Source organism: Crinia signifera, chromosome 4 (genome assembly GCF_055691185.1).
Source record: "Crinia signifera chromosome 4, ASM5569118v1, whole genome shotgun sequence".
Taxonomy (NCBI): domain Eukaryota; kingdom Metazoa; phylum Chordata; class Amphibia; order Anura; family Myobatrachidae; genus Crinia; species Crinia signifera.
In genome coordinates this window covers 97,783,838-97,792,511 of record NC_139220.1, presented here as the reverse complement: position 1 = coordinate 97,792,511, position 8,674 = coordinate 97,783,838, and positions in this window count along the sequence as shown.

Genomic DNA, 8,674 nt, shown 5'->3' with positions numbered 1-8,674 from the left:
GGAATCTCTGTGCATGCTGGGGAGAGCACACGTGGTTGCGTCTGCGGTCCGCCTGGGGGTGGCGGGTGGACAGCATGTACCTGTTTGCAGGCTCCTGCCCGTCACGGCTCCCCTCTGTGCTATATGTCGGCTGGCTGTCAGGTGCTGGGTCTTGCCAGAGGGTGCACTAGTGTGGGCGCCGCAGCGTTGCCACACTCAGTCCCCTCTCTGGTCGGCTCCTCTACCTCCCCATCAAGCGGCCCTGTCCGTCCCATCTTGGCCGGCTGCTCTCCTTCCCCCTCCCGCGACGGTGCTCTCTTCTCCTTCAGCAGCATCAGCTGCTGGGAAGGAGTCTTCTCCTGCGCTGGAATGCCGCTGCTCTCCTCCCCGCTTGGCACACTACCTTCTTCCTCTCTCGCCTCACTTGCTGGGACCCCTTACCTCTCTGGCACATCCCCCTCTGAACTCTCATTGGTCCCTGCTGAGCTGCCAATCACTTGGAGACTCTGTTTCGCGCCCTGTGCTGCTTCTCCTTACATTAACCCCTTGGGTTCCGGCGCTGAACGGCCGCAAAGTACGATGGTTCCCTAGCAACCCAGTTGCCACTGTCCCTGGGCAAACTTTAATACAGAGAAAGAAAAAGTGTGTCCTTAACGGGTGCACCTGAAAGGTCCTTAGCAATAAAATTTAACTTTTAATAAATGTTTATTAAAACTCAAGCGAAATATGACAAACACACAAGTAACATGGACATGTGAATACAAGGGAAAGGATAGGTGTGTTTATTTAAAAACGGTGGCCTACTCGTATCGCACTGATATGTATAACAGGTTATTAATAACCACGTTTGTATCTGCACCTTAAAGGTTAATAAAGATTAATAAAGATATTACCGCGTCAGTGTCTAATGTCGTGTCTACAGTCAATTAAATCTATGGTAGTGTCCATATATATCTTCAAGTCACTTCACTGAGATGGAAGGAAAACACACACCTGAGGAGCAAATGCCTTTGTTAGTATAGGCACAGTCACATGTGTCGATTCTGTGTCGTCTCCCAAGCTGTATGTTAGGTTATGGGCCCCTTTAAATAGTGCCTTGTTAATACATCATCAGGGTGCCAATACATACAGTCAGGCGATTATCTGCAACACCTTTATTAAATTCAGATGTCGAAGAATATGTGGTATGTCCACTACTACCAGTCGACACCAGGTTTTACGTATGAATGCAGCAGAAGATGTAGTTATATTCCTAAGCCACAAAATCTGTGTGTGGGACAAATCTCCTTTCTGCAGCCCAATCTTTAATCTGACAAATATAATTTTTAAGTCAGATTAGTGTAAGGTGTGTCAATCGTCGTGTGTCGACACAAAATATATATATGGATCAGTAAGGTGTGTGCTGTCTACATAACACTGTAGATTTCTACACAGGTTTGCAGGAGGGGATAATTGCTGGTTCAAGAAGACACTTTATTTAAATATTTTGCCACACATATCTGAGGAGTCAGTGCCTTTGTTCGTATAGGCAAAATCACTTATGTCTATTCTGTGTCGTCTCCCAAGCTGTATGTTAAATCTTAGGCCCCTTTAAATAGTGCCGTGTTTATACATCATCAGGGTGCCAATACATACAGTCCGACAATTTTTCTGCAAACACCTTTATTAGATTCAGATGTCGAAAATTGTGTAGTATGTCCACTACTACCTGTCGACATCAGGTTTTACGTGTGAATGCAGCAGAAAATGTGGTTATATTCTAAGCCACAAAATCTATGTGTGAGATAAATCTCCTTCCTGCAGTACAATCCTTAATCTGACAAATATAAATTCTAAGTCAGATTAGTGTAAGGTATGTCAATCGTCATGTGTCGACACAAAATTTATGTGGACTAGTAAGGTGTGTACTGTTTACATAACACTGTGGGTTTCTACACAGGTTTGCAGGAGGGGATAGTAGTTGGTTCAGGAAGACACTTTATTTAGACATATTGCAACATAGTGTTATACGTAAGATCATGAGCTCATGTAGATAAACTTTATTTAACACATGGTAGTAATATGTTGCATTTGACAACGGATGGTTACAATATCTCTGCTGCCTGCACATTTAAATGGGGTAGACTACGATGGTATCTCCCATTATATATGCAGACACAGGAAGAGTGCAGAGGTAATAATGAGAATTCCCTGCAGCATACACTGTACACTTATGCCGTGGAGATAGAAGGTTAAGTTGGCGTGTGTCTCAGCTCTATGGCTGTGTGGCCAACCCCCTATCTCACCAGTAATATGCGGGGTTACGTGGTGAGCTATGTAAATGACACAGTTGTATTAACGTGCCAGGTATTACAGCTAAAGTCAAGCTACCGCCGTTGCCCGTCTAATAAATTGCGGGAACAACAGCCGGTAATAGACAGTAGCCACGCTCTCATATAACCTGTGGGTAAAAAATTCATAAATCAAAATACAGTGCTAAGTATTGGCGAACGAGTAGGCGCCACCGCTAGCCGGCGCGCGCTTCGCCTCCAGCTTTTTCAAGGCCAACCCGACTCTTGAACCGGATGCTCCTTATATACCCTGCTAGTGTGGGCGTGTAGCGGAAACTTCGTTCCTGCATGTGATTGACATCTATGTTTCCCTATCGGCAGATTACTGCTGGATAGGGGCGGGCGAGTTACCCGTAACTTGGATTAGCAGCTTCTTCTCAGCCACCGGGTCGCGATGAGGTAAATATCTTAGTTACAGTGTGTATGTATTGTGATGCCGGAAATTCGTCTTCATAAGAATCATGTTCTGTACATGTTATGGTTCTCGGCTATTTCTATTTCAAAGGATCCAGTCTGGATGAATGTGTGCAACATGTCAATGGTAGTCATGGTAACCCAGGTAAACATATCCTCCTAATATATTACGTGGGAGGTTCGTGATGCACATATAGGATCAAATAGGTAATTGGTTAAAATAAGGTTCATTCCCAGTTAGGGCTTCCCTTAACATCTCGTTTCAATGTCATTGTCGTTCTGAGATTAATCCATTAAAGGTATGGTTTGAGGGTCTAAATGCAAAGAGTCTTCACGAATCGCTGGTAGTCATGGTGACTAGAATAAACATGCCCTTCTATGATGGTATGGCTGGGAGCTGCGAATTTAAAAGTGAATTAGAATATATATGTGATCTATGTGTTAGTTAATCACTATTTTAATAGTGATTAACTAACACATAGATCACATATATATTCTAATTCACTTTTAAATTCGCAGCTCCCAGCCATACCATCATAGAAGGGCATGTTTATTCTAGTCACCATGACTACCAGCGATTCGTGAAGACTCTTTGCATTTAGACCCTCAAACCATACCTTTAATGGATTAATCTCAGAACGACAATGACATTGAAACGAGATGTTAAGGGAAGCCCTAACTGGGAATGAACCTTATTTTAACCAATTACCTATTTGATCCTATATGTGCATCACGAACCTCCCACGTAATATATTAGGAGGATATGTTTACCTGGGTTACCATGACTACCATTGACATGTTGCACACATTCATCCAGACTGGATCCTTTGAAATAGAAATAGCCGAGAACCATAACATGTACAGAACATGATTCTTATGAAGACGAATTTCCGGCATCACAATACATACACACTGTAACTAAGATATTTACCTCATCGCGACCCGGTGGCTGAGAAGAAGCTGCTAATCCAAGTTACGGGTAACTCGCCCGCCCCTATCCAGCAGTAATCTGCCGATAGGGAAACATAGATGTCAATCACATGCAGGAACGAAGTTTCCGCTACACGCCCACACTAGCAGGGTATATAAGGAGCATCCGGTTCAAGAGTCGGGTTGGCCTTGAAAAAGCTGGAGGCGAAGCGCGCGCCGGCTAGCGGTGGCGCCTACTCGTTCGCCAATACTTAGCACTGTATTTTGATTTATGAATTTTTTACCCACAGGTTATATGAGAGCGTGGCTACTGTCTATTACCGGCTGTTGTTCCCGCAATTTATTAGACGGGCAACGGCGGTAGCTTGACTTTAGCTGTAATACCTGGCACGTTAATACAACTGTGTCATTTACATAGCTCACCACGTAACCCCGCATATTACTGGTGAGATAGGGGGTTGGCCACACAGCCATAGAGCTGAGACACACGCCAACTTAACCTTCTATCTCCACGGCATAAGTGTACAGTGTATGCTGCAGGGAATTCTCATTATTACCTCTGCACTCTTCCTGTGTCTGCATATATAATGGGAGATACCATCGTAGTCTACCCCATTTAAATGTGCAGGCAGCAGAGATATTGTAACCATCCGTTGTCAAATGCAACATATTACTACCATGTGTTAAATAAAGTTTATCTACATGAGCTCATGATCTTACGTATAACACTATGTTGCAATATGTCTAAATAAAGTGTCTTCCTGAACCAACTACTATCCCCTCCTGCAAACCTGTGTAGAAACCCACAGTGTTATGTAAACAGTACACACCTTACTAGTCCACATAAATTTTGTGTCGACACATGACGATTGACATACCTTACACTAATCTGACTTAGAATTTATATTTGTCAGATTAAGGATTGTACTGCAGGAAGGAGATTTATCTCACACATAGATTTTGTGGCTTAGAATATAACCACATTTTCTGCTGCATTCACACGTAAAACCTGATGTCGACAGGTAGTAGTGGACATACTACACAATTTTCGACATCTGAATCTAATAAAGGTGTTTGCAGAAAAATTGTCGGACTGTATGTATTGGCACCCTGATGATGTATAAACACGGCACTATTTAAAGGGGCCTAAGATTTAACATACAGCTTGGGAGACGACACAGAATAGACATAAGTGATTTTGCCTATACGAACAAAGGCACTGACTCCTCAGATATGTGTGGCAAAATATTTAAATAAAGTGTCTTCTTGAACCAGCAATTATCCCCTCCTGCAAACCTGTGTAGAAATCTACAGTGTTATGTAGACAGCACACACCTTACTGATCCATATATATATTTTGTGTCGACACACGACGATTGACACACCTTACACTAATCTGACTTAAAAATTATATTTGTCAGATTAAAGATTGGGCTGCAGAAAGGAGATTTGTCCCACACACAGATTTTGTGGCTTAGGAATATAACTACATCTTCTGCTGCATTCATACGTAAAACCTGGTGTCGACTGGTAGTAGTGGACATACCACATATTCTTCGACATCTGAATTTAATAAAGGTGTTGCAGATAATCGCCTGACTGTATGTATTGGCACCCTGATGATGTATTAACAAGGCACTATTTAAAGGGGCCCATAACCTAACATACAGCTTGGGAGACGACACAGAATCGACACATGTGACTGTGCCTATACTAACAAAGGTATTTGCTCCTCAGGTGTGTGTTTTCCTTCCATCTCAGTGAAGTGACTTGAAGATATATATGGACACTACCATAGATTTAATTGACTGTAGACACGACATTAGACACTGACGCGGTAATATCTTTATTAATCTTTATTAACCTTTAAGGTGCAGATACAAACGTGGTTATTAATAACCTGTTATACATATCAGTGCGATACGAGTAGGCCACCGTTTTTAAATAAACACACCTATCCTTTCCCTTGTATTCACATGTCCATGTTACTTGTGTGTGTGTCATATTTCGCTTGAGTTTTAATAAACATTTATTAAAAGTTAAATTTTATTGCTAAGGACCTTTCAGGTGCACCCGTTAAGGACACACTTTTTCTTTCTCTGTATTAAAGTTGTTCCCTTAGTGTCCAGTGGTCGCACACCTCCCACATATGAGATTTTCATGACTACACGTTAGTTATTACAAAACCTTGGGGGGTCCACCATTTCCTCCTACTATAAGGAGGATCCTGTGCGGGTGACCACCCTTTTCCTTTTTTTTGCTCTGTCCCTGGGCAAACAGAGGTACCCCAGATCAGGGTGCCACACCTTCACATCGAGTGAATGTATCACCCAGCACAAAAGTTCACCAGTAATTAGACCAAAAGGTCGACATGGGGAAAAGTCAACATGATTTTAATTACAATTTTAGGGGTCAATTTCAGCTTCACTCAGGCCAGATGCCTCGCTCCACTTCTGATGTGATCAGCACACGTAAGCATTCCCAACTGGAGTCCACATGGATGTTAGAGTTTTAAAAAAAAAAAAACATGAAAAACTCAGGCATGGAGGTGGAGAGTGAGCAGCAGAATAGGGTGGCATAGGAGGCTGTTGGGAGACAGTGAGCAGGAGGATGGGGTGACACAGGGAGCTGGAGGGAGACAGAGATCATGAGGTTGGGATGACAAAGGAGACTGGGGAGACAGTGAGCAAAAGGAAGGGGTAACACACGGTTGTGGGGAAATAATGAGCAAGAAGATGTGTGAAACCGGGCTGTGGGGGGGACAGTGAGCAAGAGGATGGGGTGACATACTGTAGAGGGCTGGATGGGGACAGTGACCAGGACTATGAGGCATAGTAAAAGGTGCCCACACACTGGAACGCTTTTTTGGCCGATTTCCGATAAATCGGCCAATATATCGTCTGATGTTTACCGATAATCGGTCAAAAATCTGCCGATATCGGTCCGATGCGCCCTCCCATGCATCTTTTGCTAAATCTTCTGATCTTACATGCTGCACGAAAGATCAGAAGATTTAACAAAAGATCCATAGGAACGCACATGGGATCTTACGAAAAATTTTTGGTAAAGATGTGCCCTTGCCTGAAATCTTTGGTCCAGGACAGACAAAAGATTTGAAGGCTAATTTATGCACACATCTTAGGATCACAGATCTTTCTAGTGTGTGGGCACCCTCCTGATTTCTGCAGGAGACTCCCTGAAATAGCAGCAATCTCCCTCTCTCCCTGATTAGTCTAGCAATCTTATTTCACCTAGCCCACATTAGGTAACGGTTACATTGTTTGGGAAAAAAGGAATGAGAGATAGGACATTTATATTGCATCATCAGTACCATTTCCCAGCATTGGTGATACAACACAGTGATCCCACAACGAAGGCTACATGCATTTATTGCGGAAAAATCCCTAACATGTATCAGTGATATTTTTTAGCAAGTATAGTAGCTGTTAATAACTACTTTGGGGCTCATCTACGTTTGGATAGAAATCATTTTATAAGATTCTCAGATGTAGCAGTGCACACTCATGATTCTCTGGGGTAGCCAACCCTAGTCCTCGAGAGCTACCAACAGTGCATGTTTTGCAGGTCTCCTCACAGAAACACAAGTGAGCTAATTAGCTCCATCTGTGTATCTTTTAAAATGTGTCAGTGATTAATGAGTGCAGCTGTGCAGCAGCTAGGTTGTCTGGAAAATGTGAACTGTTGGTAGCTCTCGAGGGCTAGGGTTGGCTACCACTGTTCTAGGTGCCACGTTTACAATCTCTTTTCACAATCTCTACATATATGGAACTAGACACGCCCTTTGGGTGGAGCATGTCATGCGGGTGGAGCATGTCACACCCCCTCAATGGGACGCTGTGTAAAATTACTACCAACTTTATCAGATTTATTAAGCCTGATAAAGCACCAGCCAATCAGCCCCTGACAAGTTACAGTCTGTTGTTGAAAAATCAGTTAGGGGCTGACTGGCTGGCGAGTTATCACCAGCCACTTTTTCACTTCACCAGGCTTAAGAAATCTGCACCGGGTTGCTCTGATAATTATCTTGCTGCCACTTTAGACTAGTGTTAAGCAAACTTCTATTGCTTAACATCTTTATTTTTAGATACCCTAGAACCCAACATCGAGAAAGATTTCAAAATATTACAAAATGTTACCGATATTTTGACTCCAGTGCAAGAAAATGGTTGGCTTTCATTTGTGATTTTTAAAATGTTTTTTTTTTTTTTTTTCTGTAAAACTTTAAATAAAAACAAGTCACCATTTTAATAATATGGACATTATTATTTATAAAACCTTAAAAATGCATTTGGGCATCTACTAAATAACTGAATTGTCCTCATGGTGTCCAGTTCTGGTAAGCATGTGAAACAGCTTTAGGGGGGTATTCGGTATGGCATTCATATTGTTCAAGAAATTGATTACACCTGCGCTGCTGAGCCTATGAGCTTTTTGCTGAACAAAAGGACAACCGGAGACACTCAATAGTAATGTAACAAATTTTATATAAAAAGAATATAAATAAAGATATATAAATTCATACAGATATATTTAAAAACAGATACAATAAAGCATGCTCAATAGAGAAATGTATAGCAGAAAACACTCTCCACTTGGATCATAAAATAAATGCCTGATAGCAGAATTAAAGCCAGTCTTGTTAATTTAGCAGAGTTCAGCTGATAAATAGCAAGGGGAGAAGGGGGGAAGGTTGCGGGGGACACAAGCCAGTAACGATGGAAGCAGGCAGATAGAATATGCACAGATGACAATAGCGCAGTACCCTTTTTAGCGCGTGTAACGCAGATGGATGGTATTCGGGGAACGCACTAATGTCCAGGACCATATGCTCACCCTCCTTAGAATGGATAGCTGGAGGGGCCGGGGAGCACGATGTTGTAGGTTGCTCGACCCGGTGTCCGTGATGTTACTGTGTCTGCAGCTCTGACGGGGAACCCGATGGTGGCAGGGGCTCTACCCGGAGCGATGGCTTGGTGACGTCCGCCGGAGGGGAGAGACGG